Here is a 21,020-nt window from a genome sequence, read left to right as displayed (position 1 = left end):
TTTAGAGCTTCCCCATCAAATATTTGGTATTTGTTTTGCTGTTTTGATGTCTATCTATAACGTCGAATTTCTGAGATAGAGAAATAAGAATACCGATAAGAAATGTAATATTGTCTTTTCATCCAGAGGGTATGCTGCCTGTTCTTGGTTCAAAATTGTGGAAATATTTCTGCAAATGTTTACTTGGAGCACTTATGTTCAATATATTAATCTGCAGCGTAGTCTCAGTCTTAAACGAGCAACTATTTGGGGCACCACAGCAAATAATGGGGCAAAAGGAATGACTAACCTCCTTTTGTGCTAGCTGCTGCTGGGGTGACTGGGGTCTGAAAATGAACCAGATTTTGACTCCCTTTTGCAGGTTTCTCAAACGCCTTGGCTGATAGACCTGCCAGTGCTCCACCAGGTTATAATTCCCCTTGCTTAGTGCTTAATGTACTTAGAAAGTATATCCGAAGTGTTAGGATCTTATCTGATTTATAATCTTGTTTCTACACAGCTGCATGAGTATCATCACAGTATTTTGTAAGATCAGGTTGTTAATACTCATCATCTAGTTCAACATAATAAAACTAATAATCAATAAAACATAATCAACATAATAAAACTATGTAGTAAGGGCTGAGGGGCTCTGTGCATGTCATGATGACAGGAAATTGTTACTGATTGTTTGTTCCACCCTTTGAGGGGCCAAATCTAAATCCCTGCCATAGAAAAAGATATTTATCATATAAATATTTATCACCCTCAGAGATGGTAATTGTCACCAAGAACAAAAAAACTTGAAAAAGCCCTCCAAGTGGAGTTAAATCACTTACCATAGGTTGATCTTACCATGCAGAGTTCCACATGTTACTTTTGCTTGTTAAATTCCAGTAAAATTAGTTTTCTAACCAGCTTGTGCAGGTTAAAGTGTCAGGTAGGGAGCCAGGTTGAGTATTGCTGGTGGTGATGAAAACATCAAGCTTTTGAAGAATAAATAACAATAGCTCTTTTAATTTTTTTTCTTTTCTTTGGTTTTCTGCTCTCCAGGTTGCAAACATAAAAAAAGAAACTTCCCTATACTGAGTGTATAAATCAGTATTTATGCAGTGCACAATTGGCCTCTCTTCCAGCTTGCTTAATGCAATTCACTTTACTTTGAGCAATTTAGAAAATATTCTCTGTAAGTAGTACACATTAAATTTAAGTAAGAACATAACATTATTCTCCCTGTTCTTTTCTTACTGCAGTATTTTTCTTATATTTCATATTTCTGGTCTTGAATCCCATTCTCTGAAGGTTCTCTGCATTGTAGGGGTTTATTTTGTTTCTTTTCAGCAAAAGCAGATATGTGTTCACCAGCTGTAGAGCTGGCCCATGCGTTGAGTTATGGATACATGAAATATGACTTGTATAAAATCCCTTTGTGTTTGTTTCAAGCTCAAAATGCACTTCAGCATAACTCATATATGTGGCTTGCATGCATATACCATGAATTTTTGAGTCCCACATAAAGAAATCTAAACATTTCCAGAATGCCTCTCCGTACCCAAATGCTTACAAATAATCATGTAATAGTAATGGTTTGCCTGTGCAACAGTAGGTAGTTAAATCATGTGAATATTTTTAACTGTCCCAAATTTAGTCATTCTTCATCTTTGAGATACTCAGAAACTCTCTAAGCAATATCTAGCATCTGTGCTCACTTTTAAAAGTTAGAATTCCTGCATTTTCTTCATCAACATTCACCCATGCGTCAATGAATTCACTCGGAGGGTTTCATTTTGTATAAAGAAATATCTTTAAAAAATACTGTAAAGTAGTTTGAGATTTGGCAGCTGTGAGTTGTGCAGTAAAATGGGATTTCAGATTTAATAGATTACTTGCATTTCTAGATTCCAAGCAGTTGTCAAATGGTTGCCTTGATCTGTGGAAAAAGCAAGGGATAAATGGAAATATGTGTGTCTTCAGCATCAAATCTGGATTTTCTAGTTTATTGTGACCACTGGGGAGGAAAGAAAAAATAAAAATAAATGAAAGCCTTTATTTCAATATGAAATGAATACAAAAGAGAAACTGACCATGTGCCTGATTTCATTAAAAATATCTTGTATAGTAAATATAATATGAGTTGGATTTGGCTTTGATATTGTATGTCTGCGACAATTTCTTGTACTATTTTTTCTCCAAGTAGCCTGCCCAGTACTAATTAAAACCAGTGAATTTAACTTCTCTGCTCTTTTGTGAAAATGAAGCTGTTTGGATTAATATCTTGACTGTAAACTGAAAGGAATTTTACAAGATTGTTTTGGATAATTTGTGAACTCCTAATAAAAGGTGCAAGGTAACATTTGTAATGATCATATGCATGTCTACTTTTGCAAATTTAGAAGGTGTTTTCAACACTCAATGCATAAAAATACCTTAAATGATCTAGTTACAAAATGGCATATAATAAATTATACTGCCATTGCATGCTTTTCTAGGAACTCTCCTATTTGTATAGCAGCAACAGACTCACTCGTTGGAAATAAAAGAAGTGAAGTAGCCTGAAAAGTATCACATGATGGCACTGTTTCCATTTCCACCTCCAATATTATGAAATAAAGCTATAATAAACTGGTATTAAAATGGTATGTAATGCCAATGTACTTTGTATAATTTATGTAAAAGAAAAATCTAACCACTGTGGTTATTAATATAGGTATTAAAATGGATGTATAGTTTTCCTCAGAAAAGTGTTTTGTAAAACTTTGCATATATGTAATCCTTATTTTGTTTGTAAAGCAAGAATTCTGCACCATATATAATGTTTATCAATGCTGAAATGTACAGATTCTTTTAACATTGTATTAGGAAAAAACTTAATTGTTGTGTAAATGAGATGTTTTATTTTTTGTTTTGATTTTATTGTGGAAAGAAAGCTAATGGCTGTCCTTTTTGTATTTAATATAAAGCCTTTTTGTGGTAAATTAGATCATTAATACAGACACATTTTTAAAAAATGCAAATTAGCTTTCCATGAGCAGAAAAGAGCTTAAAGTGTAGTAAGGTCAGAGGCAGGATCAGACATATTTGTAAAATGAATTATATTCAAGTAGGAATATGAGGGAAATATGAATGTAAAAAAATCAGTGATTTATAGGATATAGATGTTAGATGTCATATTATTTCATTTCTAGGTACAGATATTCTGACTGTAAATGTTCATGTTCTTTTTAATAAAATAAATTAATAGTCACCTCTAAATTAATATTTTCTATTTGTAGAAGCATAAGTTTTCATTTTTAGCAAGAGAAAAGACATTGCTTTTTTAAAAAAAAAATTTGGTGGGTGTGATTCTACCATACTGCAGTTTGTTTTAGAGTAAAGTAAATATACAGTCTCATCATTCTATCATATACAAATTTGACAATTTTATAAATTTTGGTATTATGGGGGATCATTGCAAAAACAGAACAGAACAAAAACCCTGCAAGAGGAATTAAGAAAAATACCCACTGGTGATACAGAGCTAATGGCTGGGACTTGGATATATGCCAGACTGGGTGCTTGCACTCCAGGAATGTCCATTGCCAGTATAAACTTCTGTTTTGAACAGAGTGAGGTTCCTCTGTGTGATTTTTGGTGTGAAAGCAGGGGAAAAATGCATGTATAAAATCTATCGTGTAAAATTTAACTTAGGTGTATTGAATTATCAAATGTAACTAAATAGAAGAGGGTATAATAAATTCCCCTGAACTTCATCAGTAGACTGGTCTTAAATAATAACAAAAATGCTTTTGGAAAATCTTCAAAAGAATATATTATATACAATATGTCATAACATCTAATCACTAAAGAAAATTGCTCCTGTTGCTAAATCAGTAGTAGAAGCTCACTATACTGATTTATTCAAATGTTTTAAAAATCATTTGACATCTTTAATTTCCTTGTTCTAGTCTGTAAACAGTATTTTCATCATTAGGATTGGACATATTCAAATCTTCTTTAGATATCCTGGCTAGGAGCACTGTTTTGCACAAGTGTTCCAGTGTTACGCTACGTTTCTCTCAGTATCTGATAATCCTCACTATTATATTCTTTCAAAGCAAGAGATAAAAATTATTGTTATTTGGATTTTTCTTTTCTTTCCTCTTTTTTTTTCTTTTTTTTTTTTTTGCAAACTTTAAAAAAGATCTAGTGACATAGCAGGGCTCACATAGTAAATGACAATGTACAAGAAAAGCATTCATTACTCAGAGCTGTCTATTCATTTATATGTCCCATTTGTTCATGTATGAGGTGAAGAATTTCAGAATACACAAAGTGGAGACTGCTCAGTGTATTTCACCATTCAAATTACTTGCAATTTCAAAATGCCAGTGTTACTTTTCAGGACAAATTTCATACAATAGTAATTCTGTGATTATTCATCCAGTTTAATTAATTCAATTAAGTAAGTCTGCTGTCAGGTGTTCTTTTAATAATTGAATCAACATGCAGATACATAATAAGCATAAAAGCATTTCTATGGCTGCAGTAAATTTAGATCCAAAAGAATCTGCTATTCCACTACATTTGATATAGATTATTCTATAATATTTCAGTAATGGGTTGCACAAAGGCTGCCTTTTAATTCTTTGCTTTCTCAAATGTCTTTATATATAATGGTTTAAAACAGAAGGTGTTCAAAAGAGGGTGACCTTTTTCCATTACCATAGTTCCTGTCATTAATGCATTATAATTTTCTTTAGAAGTCTGGAAAAAATGTGTATATGTGCACTCTGTAGCAGGTATGAATCAAAGTGTGTTAGAGAAAGTTAAGAATTGTCTGTTATTACTAAAAAAAAAAAAAACAAAAAAAACGAAGGAAGTAATTTTATTGTTATTTTTACTGTGAAAGTTTAAACAAACCTTACACTTTATACAAAGCAGTTACAGACTTGAAAGTTTTGGCATCTGCAATCTGAACAGCAGTTGACTGAGTCAGATACTAAAAATAATATGCCCCTTAACTAAATTTAAAGCCAGCAGAATGTTGTGTTAGACTGGACTGTGTATAAAGGATGATGTCTCCGTTCTCTGCTATATACTACCATAGAATTTATTTTGATAATATATATATTAAAAAACAGGGTAAATGATTCACTTGGTGTACTCTCAATGGTGCTTGATGTCATAATTATTGTAAATATTAATTGCTGTGCTAAAAATGTAAGCAGGATGACTTTGTATTAGATGAAAAATGAAAATAGTCTGTGTACGGGTAAATAGATAATCATACAAAAGTAATTGGGGTTTTAAAACCCCAATCTATTCTGCCAGCATGAGCTCGTTTGCATGTTAATCACAAGAGTGATTTCCTACTTCACAAGGAAGTCCACACTCTTTCATAACCACTTTTAATTGCATTTAAAATGTTGCAGGGTTGGGATATTAGAAATGGAGGCGTATCAGTGTCAAATTAATAAAAAAAATCTCTGAAAATCTTTATAGGCTGTAGATTATAATATTATAGTCATTTTTGTTAGGAAATACAAAATGTGCATTAGGATATATTTTAAGTGAGGTATGTTAAGTGATAAAAGCAGATTAATTTGTACATCTGTTGTTTCTTAAGAAATTTGATAAATGGAAACCTAATTGTAGCTGGAAAGTATAGAATGCATTTTTATTAGTAACTTGTTTTATAGATTAACTATTGCTTGATATATTCTTCCATTAATTTCTCATTTATCAATAAAATAGTAAATTAGCAACAGTTAAATTTTTTTTTTTTTAATTAAATCATAAGGCAGTCTGACAATAGGAATTTGTATGCTAAATTTCTTTAGGATATTACAGCATTTTAACTGCATGTTTATTCAGAGAAATCTAGTTAATGATTTTTAATGGAAAATAATTTCTCAGCTTTCACAAATTTTTACTAGTTATTTTGAAACTGTATACTAAACATAATGGATACAAGAAAGCAATTACAGATGAGAATTTATGTAATTTATATATGCTGAATGCTGTCATTTGAAATTGTACTAGGAAAATTGTGACAAAATACATCTATTTTATTGTTTATAGTAAGCTCTGCCTTTAGAATTAGAGATAGGAATAAGCACAGTAAAAATCTTTTAACGCTGCTTTTTTCTCTCAACGTTCGAAGCTGCAGAGTAATAAACGGACAACATTTTAAGTGATTTTGTGATATTCATATAAGATTCAACAGAGCTTCCTCTGTAATCTGTAAAAGGCCAATGTCAAAGTAAAGACAAAATGACTTGCTCTCTGAAGACAGGAATGAAGAAATGTAGCTCTCTAATAAAATAGTGTAAGTTCACAATGGTTACAGTGTGATCAGTCTCAAAGATACAAAAACTAATTTTTAGTCAAGCTGTTAAAAATTATATATTTAAGAAGATGAAAAGTTTGAGGATTAAAGAAAAATCACTCACAATTTTAAAGAGGGTATATTTGCTTTCATCACCAGGTGTTCTTTCTAATATAAATTACCAAGATGATGTTTCCATAACATAGCTTGGGGTGCTCTGGAGATTAAAACTACCAAAACAGACCTATTAAATTTTTCATAGGGAGGGTCCACCAGGGATAATAAGCCAATATTCCTTGTCCCATATTCCAGATGTTTTATGTAATTCTGCATCTTTCTAAACCTAAATCGTAGCTTTTCCAGAAAAAATGTACTATGGAGACTGAGATGAAAGGCAAGAACTGTTGAAATGTTAATTTTACTATCTGCTGTTGAGGTCTGTTACCTTTTTTGTATTTTTTTTCTTACTCCCAGTAGCTCAGTTCTGTTTTATGAATGTTGTGGTATTTCAGTTGTTTGAAGTTTTGAAACTTGGAGCATGACTTCGACTTAGCAAAACACAATGCCACATGGTGTGTGACACACTGATGGATAGCCTTTGATCCATATGATTCACACTCTTTCTTATTTCAGCCTTTTTCTGTATGATAAAAATAAAGTTTAACAGTAAAATGATCATAACAATAATACTTGTATTAGAAAACCAGAAAAAGCGTAGATTAAATAATGCTCTTAAGTATTTTTCCAAGTAATGATTTAATGAGCAATAATGTATTTAGTTGATTTTTTTTCCACGTAGACTGTGGACATGTAAAACAAATACTGGGGGTATTGCACACTATTGCAGACTATTTCTGCATTGATCTGAAACAGTTAATGCCTTTAGAATAATGTATTACTGTGCTTCACAAATCAGTCAACAAACATATGATGGTCTAAATGCACCAGGCCAGATCTTCGGATTCCTGGTCCTTGGCTTCCTATTGATCTCCAGTGACAACTGACCACCAGAAAAAAACATGGATCATTATTCCTGCTATAGTTTCGCACAGCCTTAGGTCTGGTCTAGATGAACCGATGTCTAATTGGCTTTTGATCCAACACAAGATATAGGTGGTGTACTCCAGGATGCTGGAGTATACAAAGGGATGGAATTAGTGCATTGTGAAGTGAAATTCCTTCACCTCCCATCCAGGGGCTGTTCAAGTAATGTTTAGATATACCTGGTTTCTGTCTGGTTCTTTTTTTATTATTTATTTATTTATTTATTTATTTATTCTCCACTGATCAATTGTGTTCAACGCAGCAGTTCACATGCGTTGTTCTAAGATAGTCATTTCTCACCATATCACTTTTTTTGGGGTATTAATTGACTTTCCTAAAACTGTTACTTTTATTCTTTGTAATTTATTGGACTGCAGTTTCATACTTTCAGAAAGTGCAGTATGAGTTATATGCAGACTTGTGCTATTAAAGGCTAATGCCCTGATATTATAAATACTTAATGAATGCTTATCATTGTCTTACATTTGATGTTCCTGATTCTTTAGCAATTCAGTTCTTATCATCTCCCTCTCCCTCTCTCTCTCTCTCTTCAACCAACACGCACCCCCCCCCCCCCCCCCCCCCCAGCCTTTTCTCTCCTCTCCCAGGTTAGGTCAATTTCGCTTTTTTTTTTTTTTTCCAGAAGATTGGAAAAAGAGTAAAATGATGGTATCATGTGTACTAGGAAAATGCCAAAAGTTATAGGGGAGAGAAACTGCTGAAATTTTACCATTGATTTAATTTAACATAACTTGATTTAACTTGCTTTCATATGGAAAACAAAGCTGGGTTTTAAGGAAAAAAATGCCACAGTATTTAAACCCTCGAACTGGAAAGTTCCTATTCCAGTTTTTTTTGACCTCTAACTCTTTAGAAAAAATACAGGGAGAGGTGTGATTATCCTCCTGAGTCTAAACTAAGAAACCAGGTAACCTCTGTGTCTGCTCCATATGTTTTTGGGAAAAAAATTCTGGCCTTCTACATCATAAAGAGGGAAAGAAGTGAAAAACATAAACTGTTTTATATGTGTTTTTCACCTTTGGGAAGAAACAAGTAAGAAAACATACAATTAATTCCTAAGGAGATTTACTCCTTTCTCATATGGTGGCTACAGTGCCTGAAGGTATGCTATATATAATGCCCACGAAATAGTATGCAGAACTGTGTCAGTACTAAAACATATTCTGAACCGTTCTAAACCTGACATGTTTGGCCATGACTTTAAACCAAGTCTATTTAACAAGCTGTTATAAAAACAAATTTTTAAGAGGACTTCAGGAATCTAATTGTTCTGCTGGTTCTGTAACTTCAGAGAAAAAGATTTTTGTGAGAAAAATAGGCACACACTTTTTTTTCTTGTCACTATGTGGTTGATTGTTCATCCTCTGAAAATGCAATGTATTTGATTTTATTCTTGCTCTTATAGGCAATATTAATGAGACTGATGTTCTTTTTCACACTTGAGATTTTTTTTCTTTGCATTTTATTTTCTTCTTTTGCCATAGTTTAAGTATTAGGGCTGAAAAGTGGGGCAAAATGATCCTTTTATCTTTTAAACATGTACAGACAGTGATTGTAGCCATTTTCCCTAATCTGTTTCCATAGTTTGTTTCTACTTATTTCCTAGAGGCAGTATGGTGTGATTGTTCTGCCACAGTTCATATTAGTTATTACAAATTTTGCACAGTTTTCAGCTCAAGTCCTTTAATGTATATTGTTAATAAAACAGCAGAGTTCTCCAGCATGGGTAGAAGTTTTTCAGTGTGTGGCAATGTATCTGAGTTGGATGCTTGATCTCCAATGGTTTTCCACGAGAACGAGTATCCTCCAGTTTGCACTTGAAAAATAAAAAATCCTTCAGAAGTACTATCTACACTTTAAAACAAACAAACAAACAAACAAAAACACTTATTTTTTACTTTGTTATAAAATAAGGCCATGCTATTCACTGCGCTGAAGACTTTGTAGTCTAAATAGGCATAGTGTAGTCTGATTTATTGTGGAGCAGCACACAAATACACTTCTTGCTACAATAACTTGTACGAATCACTGTAGGAATCACTGTTTGCCCATTCCATGTATTGTTTGTTGGCAGAATAAAGCCTTACACGAACGACAAGTAGGATAACCAGCTGATGGTGCTATGTGATGGATGTTAGCATTAGTAGGAAGCCTGCCTATGGTAAGCTACTTTGTTTTAGGGAGGAAAACCTTCTCAGGGTTCTTGCATTTTTTGTAGTAAGTGTGAACTTTCAGTGTTTCATTGAAGTTGTAGATTGGAGGGATAGTGTAGTGGTAGAAGTAAATGCTCTCTCCACACCACTTCCAACCACTGATGTACTTTCTCCTCTCCTGCACATGTTTCACAGTCACAGCCACAAATCCAAACCACTTACACAAGACGTGTACTTCTTGCAAGCAGTCCTACAGAACATTGTGAATGTCAGCTCTTAGTAGTTAGGTTTATTGTGGTAATGTTAGCGTAGAAAATAGGAAGGTGCCAGATAGAGCCTGCTCTGAGGAGACTCATTACATGGGATGCAGAGGAAGAAAGGGAAGGCAGAACAAAGAATGATGGAGCTGCATTTGCAATGCTGAAGGCCATCCCTGTGAGCTGTCTTTGGGCCCAGTCAGGCTGTGGGAGGGACTTGGGCAGCTCAACGCTGCCTGTCCTGTGTGGGCCTCTACCAGTTCTAATGAATCAAACAGGGCCAGAGGTTATTTTCAACCCCCCAAAGGAAGACCATATGCTATCTTCTGTCCTGATCTCTACACTCTCTTTCCCTTTACTTCCCAGGCAGGGAGGCCTCCACCGTACCATGAACAGAGAGCAGGCCCTGCTGTGTGCAGGCCTGCAGTTTGGGGCTGAGCATGGCCTGAGTGCTACCCAACACTGGCCAGGATTCAATGGTACAGGCAATTGCGGTATGATGCTTGAGCCTGTGCTGTTTTAAAGTGTGAGTACAGCTTCTGAATCACCCATGGGGCCTTAAGGCAGAATTGGTATTTTTGGGGTGGTGCCTGAAATGCTGAAGGCAGCACATGGGTTCCTTGCAGAAGGATGCCGGAGGCTCCAGCTTTGGGGCACTGGGAATGGTGTGGTTCAGCTCCGTGTTGTTGACATGGAGCAGGCCCAGGAACTATTTGTCCTTTTAATTGTGTCTGAATTTCTACTTGAAAACAAGTAGTTACTTTGCTCTAGAAGAAAGCCTTGAAGTTAATTCATACACCAGAAATCTGATGATCAAAGGAAGGACAGAGGAGGGTGCCAGCTATTTTGTCATCTTATGATTTTCATTATCATGTTAGTCTATTTTTTTCATATTTTTTTTTTCTGAAATTTAAGGAGGAAAGTGCCAGCGAGAAGAAAGAAAGAGGTATGAATATAAGTTTTATGGGAAGAAATTGTGAGGGATAGCAGAGATTCAGACCAAATGTCCAGCCAAAACAGGACAGAACTGCTCCTGTAAAACTTTCAGAAATTTCTCTCAAGGAGCTTATGTTACTCTTTTGCTGCTTCTTTTGCGGATTGTTCTGACCATTTAGCCCTTATCCAGGTTCCCCCTGCATATTTCTTTTTTTTTTTTCCTTACTAAAGATCTTCTAAGGGGCCTCTCCTCTGTAATTCTGAGTTGGGAAAAGGAGAGACCTGGAGTATGCATTGCCCTGATTTCACTTCACCCTTGGCCTCATCCTGCAAGAGCCCCTTCATGGCACCACCTTTCTAGTGCTCCTGCTGCCTCACCTCAGGGCTGAAAACAGAAACACCTGGGAAGCTACAAATACTGCAATATTTACTGAAGTCTGTCATTGTCGTGCTGTTTCAGTTACATTAACTAATGTAATTTATTTGTAATTTTTTATGTGATCTCCTATCAGTGAAATGAGGGTCATACATATTCATTTATTTGAAAATTTGGAAACAGTCTGGCTTTCAGGTATATTTGTCATGTTATTTAGTTGCTCAGCCCAAATAATGTGTGTTGGGGGGAAATTGTTTTATTTTGTTTTAAAGAAATGAGGATCAGTCTCTTGCTGACCTTGACAATGTGTCCTCATCTTTGATACAAAGGGGAAGAATCTGGTTGAAATATATATATATATATGTATATATATATATAAATTTATTTTTAATTCAGCAATATTCTCATTGGATTGAGCATTTCATAAGTGGACTCCAATATGACATCTGTAATTATCTCAAAATACCATAATTAAAGAACAGCCACTATAGTCGCGCTAGCCAGGCTGCAAATGGCTTTATGCAGGGAGCATCAGCTGCTGCTGCTGCTGCCATCTATAGGTCGCGTGGGGAAAAATGAAGCAGGTTGTGTTCATGAGTGTGGCAGAACCCATGCCAGCACACTGCAGCTCAGAGGAGGAAACCAAAACAGGGATCCTGTCCCAGTAGGTACTGAATTTTGAATCATCTTCTTTATATTTTGGGTTAGATTTTTTACAGGCTGATAGAGTATGAGAAACTGATCATAGCCTTGCTATGAATTCTGCTGTTGGACTTGAATAATGAGTCAAAAGAAAGTCTCCTCAGTCGATATGGTTTTATGTGTGAAAAAATGTTATATCCTGAAGTTTGAAAAAGTTGAAAGTTTGGAAAAATGAAATTAGCTCATTGTTTTGTTTGTTTGTTTGTTTTATATACTTGCAAACATTTTGCATGGTTGTCTTGTTATGTCTAAGATAGATGCAGTGAGAACACTGCATCTTGTATTGTTGTTATTAAACAGAGAATTTAAGCAGATGTAATGGCTGGTTATTGGTTGTTACAAACAGATGAGATATTTGCTCTATTTAGGCCAACTAATTTCTTGTAGTTTATTTTACATTGGAAATTTCTGGTCATATCCGTAGCTTGTATATTTGTTAAGTGATTATACAATTTTGTCTGAAAGCCCAATCTCTCACTGTCCTCTGGGAAGCTTACTGTATGCCCACTTTTAATATATTGTATAAAAGCAATGTTTCCGCCTCGCTTTTGATGTAGTGATCAGTCAAATCTGAAAGGTTTGCTGCTTTTGCTTATTATTCTGTCTATCCATACAGGTAGAAAATTATCAAAAGTTCTGATACTTGTCTGTAACTAATCTTCCACATGTTTTAAAGGTATATAAAAAAGGAGTCCTCTTTTATTAATCAATTAATTTATTTTCTTTCTGATGTCAAATGTCTGAAAAATACCATAGCTTATATTGGAAATGAAAGGAAAAAAAAAGTCATCCTGAGGAAGGTGTATTTAAATCATATAACACAATCTGAACACCTACAAGCCAAGGTACATGGAGTAAGATGACAGAGATGAACACAGTTTGTATAAACATAATAATACATTTAAGAAACCATTTTCGGGTTAATTGATGCTATCAACTCCATCTTTATATAAAAATTACTTTTTTTGTGCATACTTTTCCCCATTTTAATTATGGCTGAGGGATATAAAAATCGGTCTCAGTAAGCACAATAAAGAGTAAAGCCAAAGGCTACCTGATCTCATTGGGATCTACAGATCGATACCCTTTTGTGAAACTTCTCAGCATACTTCTCCCTGCAAGGAAGCGTTAGGTCTAGCTCAGGGCCTGTTAGTCTGCTACCTGACATTCATTGCTGAAGACTTGACCATAAAAGACCTAATCAATCCACCTAGCGCTAGAGAAGACCTACTGAACTCATGTTTTTAATCTTCATAGAATCATAGAATCAATTATGTTGGAAAAGACCTCCAACAACCTAGCACTACCAAGTCTACCACTAAACCAACACTACATATACACATCTTTGGAATACCTGCAGGAATGGTGACTCAACTACTTCCCTGGGCAGCCTGTTCCAATGCCTCATAACCCTTTCAGTGAAGAAATTTTTCATAGTATCCAACATAAACCTCCCTTGGTACAACTTGAGGCCATTTCCTCTTCTGCTATCGCTTGTTGCTTGGGAGGAGAGACCAACCCCCACCCAGTTACAATCTCCTTTAGGGTAGTTGTAGAGAGTGATAAGGTCTCCCCTGAGCTTCCTTTTCTCTAGGCTAAAGAAACCCCAGTTCCCTCATCTGCTCCTCATAAGACTTGTTCTCTAGACCCTATATGAGCTTTGTTGCCATTCTTTAGACAAGCTGCAGCACCTCAATGTCCTTCTTGTAGTGATGAGCCCAACACTGAACCCAGTATTCGATGTGCAACCTCACCAGAGCTGAGTCCAGAGAGAATATCACTTCCCTGGTCCTGCTGGCCACAGTACTTCTAATACAAGCCAAGATGTTGTTGGCCTTCTTGGCCATGCAATTACACTGCTGGCTCATATTCAGACAGCTGTCAACCAGTACCCCTAGGTCCCTCTCTGACTGTCAGCTTCCCAGCCACATTTCCCCCAACCTGTAGTGGTGCAAAGGGTTGTTGTGCCCCAAGTGTAAGGCCTGGCACTTAGCCTTCTTGAACCTCATACAGTCGGCCTTGGCCCATCAGTCCAGCCTATCCAGATCGCTCTGCAGAGCCTTCCTATCCTCAAGCAGATCAACAGTCCTGCCCAACTTGGTGTCATCTGCAAACTTACTGAGGTAGCACTAGATCCCCTCCTCCAGATCACTGAAGAGAACTGGCCCCAGTACTGAGCCCTGGGGTACAACACAAGTGACTGGCTTCCAACTGTATTTAACTCCATTCACCACAATGAGGCCTTCCTTGAGGTCTTTGTTTAAAACAGTAATTTCAGTGTTTACATTGACTGTCCTCAACATTTTCCAATTTATTACAAGTTTCCAATCCTGATGCTGGCATTCACATTAATTTCCAGATCAGTAAGGGTGTTAGATAAGACTACTACTAACTGGATGTTGTGATACGTCAGTGAACTTCTTTTCTGTCCTCTTCTTTCTATTATGTATCATTAGTCTGGGTGTTCTTATCCTGTCAAATTCTGATCAATGTGAGAGTCCTGATATGCATAAAATTTTGCAGTAGGTTAAGATCCTAGGAAAGTATTATTTCAATATATTAGGCACTTTTACATATTCATAGTTTTAATCTTTATCGTATACTTGATTTTTCTACATTATTTTAAGTTCAATTATGTCTTTAGCATTCTATTTTTGAATAAGAGAGGTAGTATATGAAAGAGTCTTTTTGATCTTTTAATTATTAAAATACAAACTTGTGTTTTGGTGGACAAAAAGCTTAATATGAGCCAGCAGTGTGTACTTGCAGCCCAGAAAACCGACTGCATCCTGGGCTGCATCAACAGAGGCATGGCCAGCAGGTCAAGGGAGGTGATTGTCCCACTCTACTCTGCCCTTCTGATGCCCCACTTGGAGTGCTGCATCCAGCTCTGGGGCCCACAGCACAAGAAGGATATTGACCTGGTAGAGCAGGTCCAGAGGAGGGCTGCGAAGGAGGAGTGCTGGAGGAATGCTGGATCACCTCTCCCGTGAAGAAAGGTTGAGAGAACTGGGGATGTTCAGCCTGAGGAAGAAAAAGCTCCATGGAGACCTCATAGCAGCTTTCCAGTACTTAAAGGGAGCTTATAAAAAAGATGCAGAGTAACTTTTTATGTGGGCAGATAGTGATAGGACAAGGGAAAATGGTTTTAGCTCAAAGAGGGCAGATTTAGATTATAGATGTTAGGAGGAAATTCTTACTCAGAGTGTGGTGAGGCCCTGGAACAGGTTGCCCAGAGAAGTTTTGGATGCCCCATCCCTGGAGCTGTTCAAGGTCAGGTTGGATGGGGCCCTGGGCAACCTGATCTAGTGGGTGGCATCCCTGCCATGGCAGGGGGGTTGAACTAGGTGATCTTTAAGATCCCTTCCAACCCAAACTATTTTGTGAGTCTATGATTCTATGATAAACCAGGTCATTTTGATATGATGTATTAGTTTGTTACCCAGTAGATATTTCAGTAGATAAAGGTATCCTGTGAATACAATGCCTTCAGTTTCAATAAAATAATAATATTCCTAGAAAAATTAGTTTTCCTACCTGGTCTTCTGATCTTCAGCAGATACTCATTTTCATTTTCAAATCATTCTATTTCCTTACTCAGAGGAGATCAAAATTTTACTATTTCTACTTCTTATTTTATTCTGTATGCTTAAATTTTCAAATTACATTCTTTTGCCTTGTAAATATGATACTTTTAGTGGATAATGTTACAGGCTACACCTCCTCTTATACTTTCTGAAATGGAAGGGTACAACTTCATCACTGTATTGTCTGACCTGGTATTGAAATAGAATTCCTTGTGACCTGATATCTAGAATGGTGTATCAATAAGAGTGGTAGCTGGGTCATCGTGGAATCCCATAACCACCTAAAATAGCTGCATCTTTGTGTTGAAGGATAATGGTGAGTGTTCTCTGGGGCTGGTTGTGGACTGGGATTGCAGGACAGTGTAGTAGGCAATCACATTTCATATGGAAAGTCAGTTATTTTATTGAAGCTAAAGCCATTGCTTAACGGTGTTCTTCATCTAGGTGGCGAATCAGTTAAGATGGCCTGTTAGAGATTGAAGTGACTACTGAAGTTTTAAAATGCTGCTCTCCATAAACATTATGTAATTAATTCCAGTGGAGTGTTTTTTCTTGCCTGACTATCTCTAGATTGAAGCTGCAGTCATTGTATCTTCAAGTGGTAAAGTGGAGAACTTTCTGTTTATCATATGCTTTTAACCTTCTTTTTGGGAACTTGAATAGACAAAGACTCCTGGAGTTCAATGAATAAGACATGCTTTCATGTTAAGGTTATCTGAATTGTCTTTTAAACTTTCCCAATTTACTGTGGACGTTTGAACTGGACACCATATTCTGCAATGGTTATATTATGCTGGGATTTTAAAAAGCATAACTGTCCTTTTCTCATTCTTTATATGATCAAGGGTCTTTGTCCGTTTGACCAGTGTGCCATGGGGCTTCACTATGCATCGTAACTTCAAGTCTGTCATTATTTCTAAGATACTGTGTTTCATCCTTTGAATATGGACTTCTTTCTTGGTAGCTGGAAGTACAACTTCACGTATTTGTGGTAGGAGAAGTATTCATTTTCTTTATTTAGTGCCTTGTCATAGATTTCAAACATTTTGTTCTAGTGGTTGGCTCTCCTTGTTACCATTTGGTGTGTTGTCTGCAAACGTCATCAGTAATGAATCTGCATTTTCTGGGAGGTCATTGATAAAAATGTGAAATGGTACAGGAGTGGTAACCTGTCATGGCAGGTCTCTCTTAAAAATGCACCTAATGTAACTCCCTGTTTGCAGTTACATTCTGAGACTTACAGATTTGCCTGTTTCTAATCCATTCTAATCCATAACATATTTTCAATGTTAATTTTGTATCATTCTTGCTTTGAAGTCCAGGAGTGATACTTTGCAAGCTAACACACAGAAAATATTTTTCTCTGAAATCAAGTGGGACAATTTGCTTAAAACCAGGTGTAAGTAAAAGATCTCCATAGATTGTTGGTCTGAATATTGCATTTGAATGGTGATGAGTTTTTATTGCTAAAAGCAAGGTTACTCTAAAAATTCCTACCTATTATATTTGAGAAGTATGACACTGTATTGATATATGATATAAAAAAGGACGCAGTCTATTTTTGGAGCAAGTTATTTAAGACTTTACTTTTAAATAATTTTCTTAATTAAGAGGAACAGATCTTCTATAGTTAAGTTCATTGTAGCAGAATTCGATTTGTGTTATTGAAGGCATGTAATAAACTTGGCATATTTACTACACAACTTAAAAAATAACATATATATCATGATCACAGTATATAATGCAATTTCTTGTGAGGTAAGTAGTGGAGAAATTTACACGCACTTAATATTCTGTCTTTGAATTAAAGTCCACAGTTAAGTTCAGCTCCTGTTTTTTTTATTATTATTTCTATTGTTGTATAATACAGTGTTTGTTTTATAATATAGTTTTTGTTTTGTTTTGCTTTGTTTTAAAGAGATGTTCTGTAATATTGAAACTTGTGGCAAAATACATGGCTGGAAAATATTCAAAGTTTTGTTTCCTGATATATGTGGTATTTGTAAATCCTGGTAGGCTTTTGCCTCGGTACTGATACAGGATTAATACAAAAGCAGCTCTATTCTTAGCTCGTATTTAATTCTCTGTATTGAGCTGTGGTACTATGCATTATTTCAACTCCGTGTAGTGTTTCAAGTGTAAGCTAGAGTTTATTGCCAGGTGGCACGAATGAGGCGTATAAACGTTTTATGGACAACAGATGCAGATAAATGTAGGAATTTATCTCATGCATTGTATACTTATTTGGCTCAGAGATACAACCTTTAGTAATTCCTCTGTGCTGAGTAGCATTAGACAATTAAAAGCATATAAATTGCTACAAAAGTAATTACTGCAAAGAGAAATAATCATAACTTCCAAAACATAAAATACAAAGTTACTTCTTAAAAGCATTGAAATTGAGTAAACAGAAGAGTGAGGAGTAGCAGGGAAAAACAGCAACGACAAGAACAAAATCACAACTGTCTTGTCTCCTGGTCTCCTATTCAATTACTAGATTGCATTTTATTATTTATATTTTAATTTATGTATATATATATATATATATATTTGTATTTATATAAGGGTTATCCCAGTTGCATGAGATTTTCAAAATACTGTTATTTTAAAAGTGAAATTAATAAGTAATATAGATAGAAATCAAGTTGGCCACTTGTTACCGATATATCCTCATCGACTTTCGAGGGCAAGATCGAAAGTGTAACTTTGCTTGGATATACTTTTGCCTCAGACAATCTCCCCAGATAAAACAAACCTGCTGGAGCCCTTGGATTTATAACATAGTTACTCAAAGCCTGAGACTTAGCTCAGTTACAACGATCATATTCCGGCCACTGAAATCCACAGAGTTGTATCAGAGTCAGAGAGAAGAGAATCAAGTCCGTAAAGTACGTTGGCTGCGTTGTCTGGTGTTTGTTTCTTCTACTGAGTCTTTTCTTAGTTAAAGCTATTAGACTGAGGAAAATAGATGGGTATCACTTGGGAAGGACAGAAATTAAATAATATCCTCTGACACATTTTATTGGAATATAATGTCATGACATAGAGTGCAAAGCCATGGTCATTCTTTTAAGGAATTGTGCTAGTAATACTGTGTAAAAATTCAGCCTAAGTATACATTTTCTGTTAAAGTGGGCTTAATATAATATTTTTGCAACAAGATTGCCTTCTTTTTTTTTTTTTTTTCTTTTCAGATTTCTGTAAAAACAAACTAAAGTGAAATTTGATAAACCTCGGCTCTGAAATTATTTTTAAACAAAGTTTTGCTGGTGACAGCTTATTTTCTTAAGTAAGCAGATTCCATATGTGGTATTAAGTAAATCATTTTGTGATTTGATAATGGCGTATTGGGGTGAGACATCCTGTAATGTAACTATGTCTGAAGTTATTTACTGTTTTTCCTCTGCCAAATTGTGATTGTTTAGTCTGCTAACACTTGTACTAAAGGTTTTTTTCTGGGTAGTGGTTAGCAGTTGTTTTCAAAGCAAATGTTAAATGTAAGAAGACATTCCTCTAAAAAAAAATTCCTGTTCTGGCAGAGGAACTTGATTTGTGTTCTTGTTCAGTGTTCCTTTACTGTTTTTAGTATGGCTGTTGAAATCTATACCTTATATGATCTCATTGTACTGCCTGCATTTCATTAATGAGTGACTCTGTTTAGGGCTTGGGGAGTGAAATATTTTTCATATGACACTACCCAATATGAGTGCAGTGCACCAGCTGCAAAAACCACAGACCATCTGATTTTGCGGCTTTTGAGGGTGTGAAAAGTTCAATTGCATATACTAAGGCTTATATCTGTATATTATACCATATGGAAACGGAACTACTGTAGACTTTAAAAAAGAAAAAAAAAGGAAAAAGAAACGTTCTTTAGTCATGGTTCAAATAAATATAAATATATATGTCTTGCAATATAGATAAATGAATGGTACTACGTGGTAATAAAATAGTTTTTGGAAAGAATATAATGATGTGTATTACAAGTCTTGCTATGTAATGTTACTTTTAAAGAAAGATGGTGAATACAAAAGTTGTAAACTAAGTAAATAAGTTTGTCTTTTTGGTTATTAAAGCTTAATTTTGCTCCTGAAAGGAATAGCTTTTTAACTAGTTCATCAAGATAATATGTTTTTGATAGTTAAAGGTGTTTATATTTCCAAATTGAAACTCCTCCTATGCTTTCATTGTCTAGAAAGAGAGAAAGCAGTTCTTCAGAGTTTGGGTGGGCACTGTCCAGATTAATCAGAATGAAAGCAAAAAATACTTCCTATAATTCTATTTCCGTCATTATTTGGGAAGACTCAAGGTAGTTTTGAATTTACTAAGCCAAAACACAAACAGTCATACTAGTTGTCACTCTTCTGTGGTTTCTTCCATAGAATCAAAGTACAAGCAGCTAGAAGTGGATCTGTGGAATAGTTTATCAGGCATGTTTATAAATAGTTTGAGAATGCTCTTTTAAATGACTGAATTGAAGAAATAAAAAGAAATCACAAGTATTTAACCGTCTTAAATTCCATGGTCATTTTTTCTGTGTGCTCATAATTACACTAAGGGAGTTTATCATCAGTGGAACTGCATGCAAAGATAAATGCTTTCATGTAAAGCCCTAACAGGGATAAGCACCAGTATTCTGATTGGGAATTGATCAGCTGGTAGTCACCAACTTTCATGCTATATATATAAAGTTAGCATAGTAGTTTGCAGCTTCTTTAAAGCAAAATTAATTTTCAGATTAATTTCAGAAGTGAGTGTGTGTTTTATGCAATAGGCTTGCTTAAGACATCAGAAAGGAAAAAGTTAAGAATTGTTAATGTTTCTTTTGAAAAAGCACCAATCTTGGCTTATAAGCACATCTGTAATAATTTATTCACAAGTGTACCAGCAGTTTTGAGAAGCATTCTGAACTGTTCTCTAAAAACAACAGAGAAGCAACCAGTAAATACTGTAACCTGTTGGTGAGAACCCCCAGTACACCACCCTACCTCCAACCTCTACTGCTTGGGTCATTCAGTCAAGGAACATAATAAATTTCATGATTTATATCCTAAATCAGGCAGTACTGACTAAGAAGTCCCAGATAGCAGAAATAATAGCAACCGGTACATGACCAGGTCCTAATCCAAATTTTGTTTGGTTAGGTCCAAATGATGAACAGTGTTGTAAAATGTCATTCCTTTCTGTAAAGAAAGTGAAAAAAGAATAAACATAAAATAGGGCTAAATTTGTCGTACACTTTATTCACTGTGACTCATCCTTTCAGCTCTCTATATAGTTCTGCCGTCAGTAAGAAAGTGCTTTTTGTTGACAGTAAGCCTCAACAACAGGTCTCTCTGAACCACTGTCGAATGTCGCTTAACTGCTCACGATGGAGCAGCTATTCAGAGCATGGTTATAAAAACCATGACTGAGGATTGATTCCACTCATAATGAGGATCAGATGTAAGAGTAAGCGTATGAGTATTGTAGCAATACATATTGCCAACTGAGAAAGAAAGAAAACAGAAAAGAAAGCTTTTAGCTCTTGCGGTTTCAGTTAAAAAATTTGTGATATTTAAATAGTTTCATGAAATCACAAGTTGGCCACCTCAAATTTTTATATTGGGCTTTTATGCATCAGGAGTGTTTTTTAATTATGTACTCTTTATTCTTTTT

The 21,020-nt window shown here is 35.3% G+C and overlaps 1 protein-coding gene across 11 annotated transcripts in view; it reads left to right on the top strand.

The window, feature by feature from the left end:
• Positions 1 to 21,020, top strand: part of FOXP2 (forkhead box P2) — a 439,933-nt gene that overhangs the window by 163,821 nt on the left and 255,092 nt on the right. The gene's annotated exons all lie outside the window — the stretch shown is intronic.

This window comes from Anser brachyrhynchus, assembly GCF_964034855.1.
Source record: "Anser brachyrhynchus genome assembly, chromosome: 1".
Lineage (NCBI taxonomy): Eukaryota > Metazoa > Chordata > Aves > Anseriformes > Anatidae > Anser > Anser brachyrhynchus.
Note: the sequence above shows the minus strand (reverse complement) of the source record. Positions and strands in the feature narration are given on the sequence as shown.